General features: G+C 43.5%; 1 long non-coding RNA gene across 1 annotated transcript; it reads right to left on the minus strand.

Annotated features, from left to right (window-relative positions):
* Window positions 1-489: 489 nt before the first annotated feature.
* On the minus strand, window positions 490-755 carry LOC135393282 (uncharacterized). The gene is made up of 3 exons (XR_010422567.1): window positions 727-755; window positions 596-660; window positions 490-530 (listed from the first exon to the last, which is right to left on the minus strand). It is a non-coding gene; the product is annotated as an uncharacterized LOC135393282 (long non-coding RNA).
* Window positions 756-7636: the final 6881 nt, after the last annotated feature.

Here is a 7636-nt window from a genome sequence, read left to right on the forward strand (position 1 = left end):
GCTGGTCCCAGCTTGAACTGGTCCCAGTTCAATAACACAGTTTGAGCTGGTCCCAGTTTGAACTGGGACCAGTTGAAAACCAATTTGCAGCTGGTCCCAGCTTGAACTGGTCCCAGTTCAATAACACAGTTTTAGCTGGTCCCAGTTTGAACTGGGACCAGTTGAAAACCAGTTTGCAGCTGGTCCCAGCTTGAACTGGTCCCAGTTCAATAACAGAGCTTGAGCTGGTCCCAGCTTGAACTGGTCCCAGTTCAAAATACCAGCTTGCAACTGGTCGCAGCCGAAGTAGCAACGTTTCTCCTCCAAGCGGAACTGAGCCACTCGGGAGCTCATTTGGATCTCCATGATGAAACACACAGATGCATGATACTGAAATAAACATGAAATATTTTATTGTGCACTTCTGAAACAGACATTTTGTATTTCACGATGCAGTTTCTCACTGACTTTACAGAAACGGTTGAGGAAAACAGGAAGCATTCCGGGCAGCCGTGGAAGTCATGTCATTCGTTGGTTTTCTACGTATAGAGCTGCAGAAGCCTATCATTACTAATTCATTTAGTTCACTATACACACATATGTCGCAGACACTCACCTTTCCTGTGTATCCCCCGTTACAGGAGTCGCTTGTGGAGTCCGACATATTGCTTCGCAGTCGTCCTGTGAAGCACAATATTATCACCAGAACATGAATTGAAAGGCACAACTACTCCACAACAGACTCACATGCTTTTCCGATCCACGCCACGAGTACTCTGGGGAGCTATGCGGGTTCTAGAGCAACACGTGTTTTCCGTGTGAAGGATCTGAAACACGAGAATGACATGCATTAAAAGCGGGAACGCGCAGACTAACGGCACATGATGAATAAAAGAACGAGAAACCAAGAGACACTTTTCACAGCGTGTGGTGTGCAAAAAGTTGCTTTGTTAACGTTAACATCGCATTTGCATAAACCGGGCGTTGGTCGTGAAAAAAACGCGTCCATATGTTCTCGTGCAACACACTGGGGAGACAAACTTTACGTGCAGCAGGACGGTACCATTATTTATATTTCTGCTTTCTTCGCAGGAAGCAAAAAAACACTTGAGCATGGTACTCACGATGAAGCAGTCTTCGCAGCTGCAACAGAGCCGCAATCGCATGACACCTGTCTGGTCGTACTGAAGCCGATGACGCTCACTGTAATTTATATTGTCGCATGTCACGCTAATAACATTAAGAGCAAAAATGTCACTTGGGGCATGCTGAGACGAACGCGAAAAGTCAAAACACGGCAGACAAGCGCGAACGCTGCATCTGGAAGCAGCAAGCGACCGTTACACCTTGTTCAAACGCGTCATTCATCAGGGGAGCAGGAACGCGCAAAATATGCAAACATAATAATTCCAAATTAGCTTTTGTTAACATTAGCGCACCTTCAAAAAAATAGAAATATGATTTTTTTTACTATAAAGTAGCTTTCCGATCGTCCCCCCAACCTTTCTTTCGTAATCTTCATATATGTTATTACAGACCTATCCTGGAACCCCAAACCGAAACTTCTCCCAAACATGTCAGCTGGTCGAGCTTGAACTGGCACCACTTCACTTTCCAGTTGCCACCCCCACCTTGAACTGGTACCAGGTCATGTCCAGTTGCCACCAGCCCAGTTTGAACTGGCACCACTTCACTTTCCAGTTGCCACCCCCACCTTGAACTGGTACCAGGTCATGTCCAGTTGCCTCCAGCCCAGTTTGAACTGGTACCAGGTCATGTCCAGTTGCCTCCAGCCCAGTTTGAACTGGTACGACTTCACTTTCCAGTTGCAACCTGCCCAGCTTGAACTGGTACCAGCTCATGTCCACTTACCACCCGCCCAGTTTGAACTGGTACCAGTTCATGTCCAGTTGCCACCAGCCCAGTTTGAACTGGTACCACTTCACTTTCCAGTTGCAACCTGCCCAGCTTGAACTGGTACCAGCTCATGTCCACTTACCACCCGCCCAGTTTGAACTGGTACCAGTTCATGTCCAGTTGCCACCAGCCCAGCTTGAACTGGTACCACTTCACTTTCCAGTTGCCACCAGCCCAGCTTGAACTGGTGCCACTTTAGTTTCCAGTTGCCGCCAGTTTGATCCCACTTGGTTCCAGTTCATGACCAGTTGGAGGCAACTGGGAACAAACTGGTACCAGTTGACTTCCCAGTTCATTTTTTCGCCTGGGACCTGAGATTGGTTTAGAGCGATTGTCCTATACTTAATCTCTAAACCTCGAAGAAGGTATGTGGCGGGTGTCGTTTGAAGTCTTCTTTCAATGCCAACGAGTACGCTTGGAGAAACCTGCACACGTCGTTGGTAGAGCACAATTCGAGAAAACTCTATTGTATGCTTTTCAGTCTCGCTGGGACCAGAGAGGAGCCTAAATTCGTCAGTGCATTGTCTTAGCACCACTCGTATATCGGTGTTATTAAGGACAAATTTCTCTTGCTGACAGATGTCGCTAAAGATAGGAGAATAAAGATCACAGAGAGTTGATGAGTTGATCCTTTGGTGCGTTTATAGCGTGCGAAAAGTCCTTTTGCTTCGTTGGGGATAGCAAAATTTTCAGATTCTCCCACTGGATCTGGTTCGTAAAGCATTGCAGACAAGGTGTGAGTTTGAGTAACATTGTTTGCATTTGTAACAATGTCCAAGTAAGAACGATAGGCATAATGTTCGAAATTAGATACCAGAGTCGAATTAAGATAAATGTGGACATGATGAAAGAGAGAAGATGCAAATGCTTGTACAGGAATAACGTTGTCATTTGTCACTGTACTGCCAGTTGTAGTCAATGCTGCGTCTCCATTTTTACGCACAACTCTACATTGAATGTGTAAGAAACTCGACTGGAGATCAAAGAAGCCGCCACCGAGACCTGGAACATTATATTCAATCACACCGCTCGAGGTAGGTGCAGAAATGGGGAAAAACTCCACATATTCTGACTTCTCCAGAGAAAAGTTTGTCGGTGGAACAGAAAACAGGTCCAACTGATTCGTTGTGCAGAAGCAAGAATTTTTATGTACTAAGGCGATGGTTGACATCTTTTTTTTCCTCAGGTGAAAAAGTCAACCTTTCTTCGTTTCTTCGTTGGTTTTACTGATCGATCAATTCTGTTGCCCTTGTTTTTATTACGTTTCCTACCCTTCCCTCTGAGTCTATGCAGCAACTCGTCACGAGTTGAATGGATGGTGCGACCAACCCCTTTCCTTAGTGCCTCTCCAAACGTTGTTCCCTGTTTCACTTCCTCCGCTATGTGACGTCCTGTGTCAAGAAGTTTCCGACCTACATAGGGCGCTACTTGTTTAGTCAGTATAGGTATAAACCGCTGCACCAACTCAGAAAAAAAGCCAGATCCAACTTGATAAAGAGGAGCTGAGTAATGTGGCAATGGTTGATCTCGTTTACCGCTGCCGAAATGCGATATACGACAGGGTGTCTGAGTTATATGCATTTTCTAAAATGTAATGTTACTCCCACACGACCAGAACCAGCAATGAAGGGAATGAAATCACCTATCTCGTTTGCCAGTTCGATTTGAATGCTAGTCAGCTCCTTGACAGTCACATATTTATAGTAAAGATTTGTGAAAGAGTAGGACATAACCTCATTCCGACTCTGCAGTCTAAATGGGAGAAGTCGAAGAAGGGGTGCGGTTATATCACCTACAGCTTCACTTTCGATGATATCGCTGTAAACGAAAATGTAATTTTGCGCTGGGAAGAGGCAGACCTCACGCTGAGCAACTGTGAAACTGGAGAAGGTTGTTCGTTTTCCAAATCCAAGCATCAGAGCTAAATATGGGTGAAACGTAACGTAACCCTCATTGCGACGTTCCAGTTGACAAACTCCATTATAGGGATTGTAAAATATGAGACGAGCATCTTCTGGTAGGTGTAAGTTTGCTCGATATGCGTGATTTATCGCATCGGCGAGGTCCTTCCCTGACTCATAATACCCTTCTGGAACTTCGTATTTGGTTGTACGTGAACGATACGTGATTAGGGTGACTTTCTGTTCAGTGTCCACCTGATATTTCAATACTTTTACTGGCTGGCCTTCATCCAATTCCGAAGAACCGATAATCTTTTCAGGAAGGCCAAGCTTAGCAGAGAGAGTTGAACTTAATTCCAGACCAGTATTTAGTGGAAGTTGTATTTCATAATGACCACTGACTCGTATTATTTTGGCTTGGTTTTTGAAGTGTTTCGTTAGAAGTTGACGAAAAGGTACAATAATGTTTTCTCCCGCAAGAAACTTAACTTGCTCTGTCGTGGTTACGCCACCGAAGAGGCTAGTCTCCGATATACCATTAACGATATCTGTGACATTATTAATTGCAAATGGGATATTCACCTCCGCCAGAGCAACCTCCCACTTTCCATCTAATTGCACTGGCTGAGCTAGTTTAACTCTGAACTTGCTCATTGTGTTACTAGGAAATACATCACTCGAGGCGTTTGACAGTAAGTTGACATAGAACTGGCTCGCCATTGTTTTTCTTTTTCTAAAATGAAAACAACATGATCGTGAGCAGTTCTTTTAAACCAAGAGCGAAGTCAAATGGGCGCGAAATTTAAAATTTGGGGGCGCAGGTAGCGCCATCTGTTGAACGGCGGTAAATTTGCTGGAAGTGCTGCCATCTCTAGATGAACGAACTCAACTCCCCATGACGCCACCTGGCGTAAAAGAAATCAAACGACGTCTCCACCCCACACAATTCTATCCTGATTAGCGACGCATGTAAATATGTAGAGCCCGTGGCCCAGTGGCTTAAGATATTCGTCTGACAACCTAAAGGACCCCAGTTCGATTCCTAGTGTGTTTCACCATGACGTCATTATTGTTACTTAATCTTATCATTGATATCATATCACTAAGATTAACTATGTGACGTCACTGATTAACTATCTTATCCACTGACCTCACTGATATGAGGGCAGAGCGGCTGCGGCCTGGAGTGACGTCATACGTCCTTGATGGCGTCATTTCCTGTTTGACGTCATTTCCTGGCTGCAGAGTTAATCTATACACTACTTATGATAATCATGTTTTCGGTTGACTACGAACTCAGAAAGCCTGACATCTCTTATGGTTAATTGAGCGCAGGATATTCTTGGTCGGTCAGTTTCATTGTGCTGAGACTTCTTTCAGCATCAGCGACAGTAGCTGGTGTGGTCAGAAAATAGAATGCTGACGCAAATGTAAGGATTCAGATATATCTCCTGGAGGCTTTCTTGTATGTGTACGTTAAAAATTGTTTGGCGTCTCTTTGTTTGGCGTCCTCTCTTTTTCTCAATGACACAAAAGGATATTCCATTATAAGTTCGCTGGCATCGATGTCTACCATTTTTACTTCAAAATTTTTGCTGCGATTCTCCAGTTCAAGTTCCCATTGACGCTGCCCCAAGTTGTTAGCGTTTTACAGAAATCCAAACAACTTTTACCACTTCACGAGTTGGTCGACAAAACAGAAGATATGGCCTGATCAGTGAGAAAAAGAAGGAACTGAGATTTGAATTTTCGTTCTGCAGAAAGACGACTCTCCTCTTCCTTTTTATTTTTTTTTACTTTTAGGAGAAGGTAGCAGACATTGCAGAACTGCTTCATGATCTTGTCGCGTTGTCTGTACTCCGCAAAATAAAGAGAGGAACAGAAAGAACAGACGCAATTTGTACAATACAAGCGGTGCAGCAAATGCAACCGCTTTTATGTTCCTCATTAAATGGCGTGCAGCATTTATTGTTCATTAATGTTAATTCTAAAAAGCATGTCTTCCAATTTCGAACAAATGAGGAGTGCGAATGATAGGACTTGATTGGCTATGATTCGGTTTATCAGATGTCCATAACGACGCGCTCCTGTATTTTTGGGCGCACGGAACCGCGCGGGACCATTTCTTCCGCCACGCAACCAGGGACCAATTTTTCCGGGACGAACTTTTCCGGGACTATTTTTTTCCGAAACTCCATCCAACATGCTCTACACATTCTCGCTCCTATAGTTATTCTACCTTCGGTCTGGAAGATGACTGGCTTGGTTCTTTGGATGATTGGTTTTCAACTCATTTCTGTTTGCCCACCGTTTTAGGCATTCAAGAACAACATTACTTCCTCTTATAAGTAGAACTCGGAAATTTACGTGCCAAAACCATGAAGATAGACAGATATTTAGACAAAAAAAAAAAAACCTAAACAGGCAAGAACATGCAAAAACAGACACGTTGTAACACATGTCAAAACTACTACTAATATATGCTTCACGACGCAGACTTTATACTGTGGAACTGTAGCGAATGCTAGGAACCATTCGATGACGCCAGTGCCTGACTGCGACGCTGTGCAACGTCAATCCTCCTTCCTGCACCGCTAGTTCAAGCTCACTGGGTGTTATCGCTGAACCTCTAACATATATTCAGTTTAATGTTATTTCTTCAGTTTATTTTTACTACTCGTTTTCTCTTGTGTTTACTCGTTTATGTAGCTTAAGGCGCTATGGAGTCGGCGTTCCATGTTGATATCCGTTCATCGGCCACATTTTCTCTTACACGTTTTGTCAACCACACTCTACCTCAGGTAGGCGAATTTAATTCACTGTGGTGACGATGAAAGGTCTCGCCGTTGTTGGCCTCACATAGGTGGGCAACGTCACGACTGACGGCCTGGGGGAATGTGCATCCTGGCCGACTTCTGTAAGAACTGTGCCGACATATGATTTGGTCGAAAGACATTTCATCGAAGATCGAAACGGCAGCGGTCGTTTGATAGATTTTTTATTGGTTCACTTGGAGTGTTGAACGCCGGAGTTCTAAATGCCGTTATCCTAAGCAACATTTAACTGTGTGTAACCCGTTTGCTCGTAAACACATTCCTCATACTAACCCACTTTGTCAAATAATAATTGATTTCAAGTATTAAACATTCTTGGCAAATAAATAAAAAATAAAGTAATGTCATTTTTCGATTATTTATTCCTGTTGAATGTGGATAAATTTTAACAATGTATTATTGTTTCTGACAATCAACTGACCATTGTATAGGAGAAAGAACAGTTTTAGTTTATTTACTTTTCGCCTATGTGCAGGTGAATCTAAATTTAGTTCTTGCAACAGACATGTAACCGAAGAAGTCCTTCGAAACCTAGACAAGATAAGCAGGGCAGCAGATCTTTGTACTTTCTCCATTTTTTCGGATAGCGTGCATGTGTAGTGACCCAGATTGCAGATGCATACACTAAACGAGGTTGAACTAAGGTTTTATATGCTGTTAATTTAATATATTTCGTTGTGCCATGGCGAAATTTCCTTCTTAGCATCTACAGACTTCGAGTGGCTTTCGCGCACATATGGCTATCCCGTTTCAGACCGTTCCCTTTAAATATGTCACCAGCAATGAGAAGGGTGCTCAGAAGAAACACAGGCTATCAGCTGCTCCCAACCTGGGGCAACATTCTTCGACACGTGTCCGACTGGTTCGTAAATTACAAACGTCTGCAAGTAACAAGTGGTCTCCCTGCAAAAAAAAAAAAAGAAAAGAAAAAGAAATGATAATAATAAAAATTAAAAAAGCAGAGTACCCTGATTGCCAGCTCCGTATGCTCGAGTCAAAAGTTAC

Source organism: Ornithodoros turicata, chromosome 4, assembly GCF_037126465.1.
Source record: "Ornithodoros turicata isolate Travis chromosome 4, ASM3712646v1, whole genome shotgun sequence".
Taxonomy (NCBI): Eukaryota; Metazoa; Arthropoda; class Arachnida; order Ixodida; family Argasidae; genus Ornithodoros; species Ornithodoros turicata.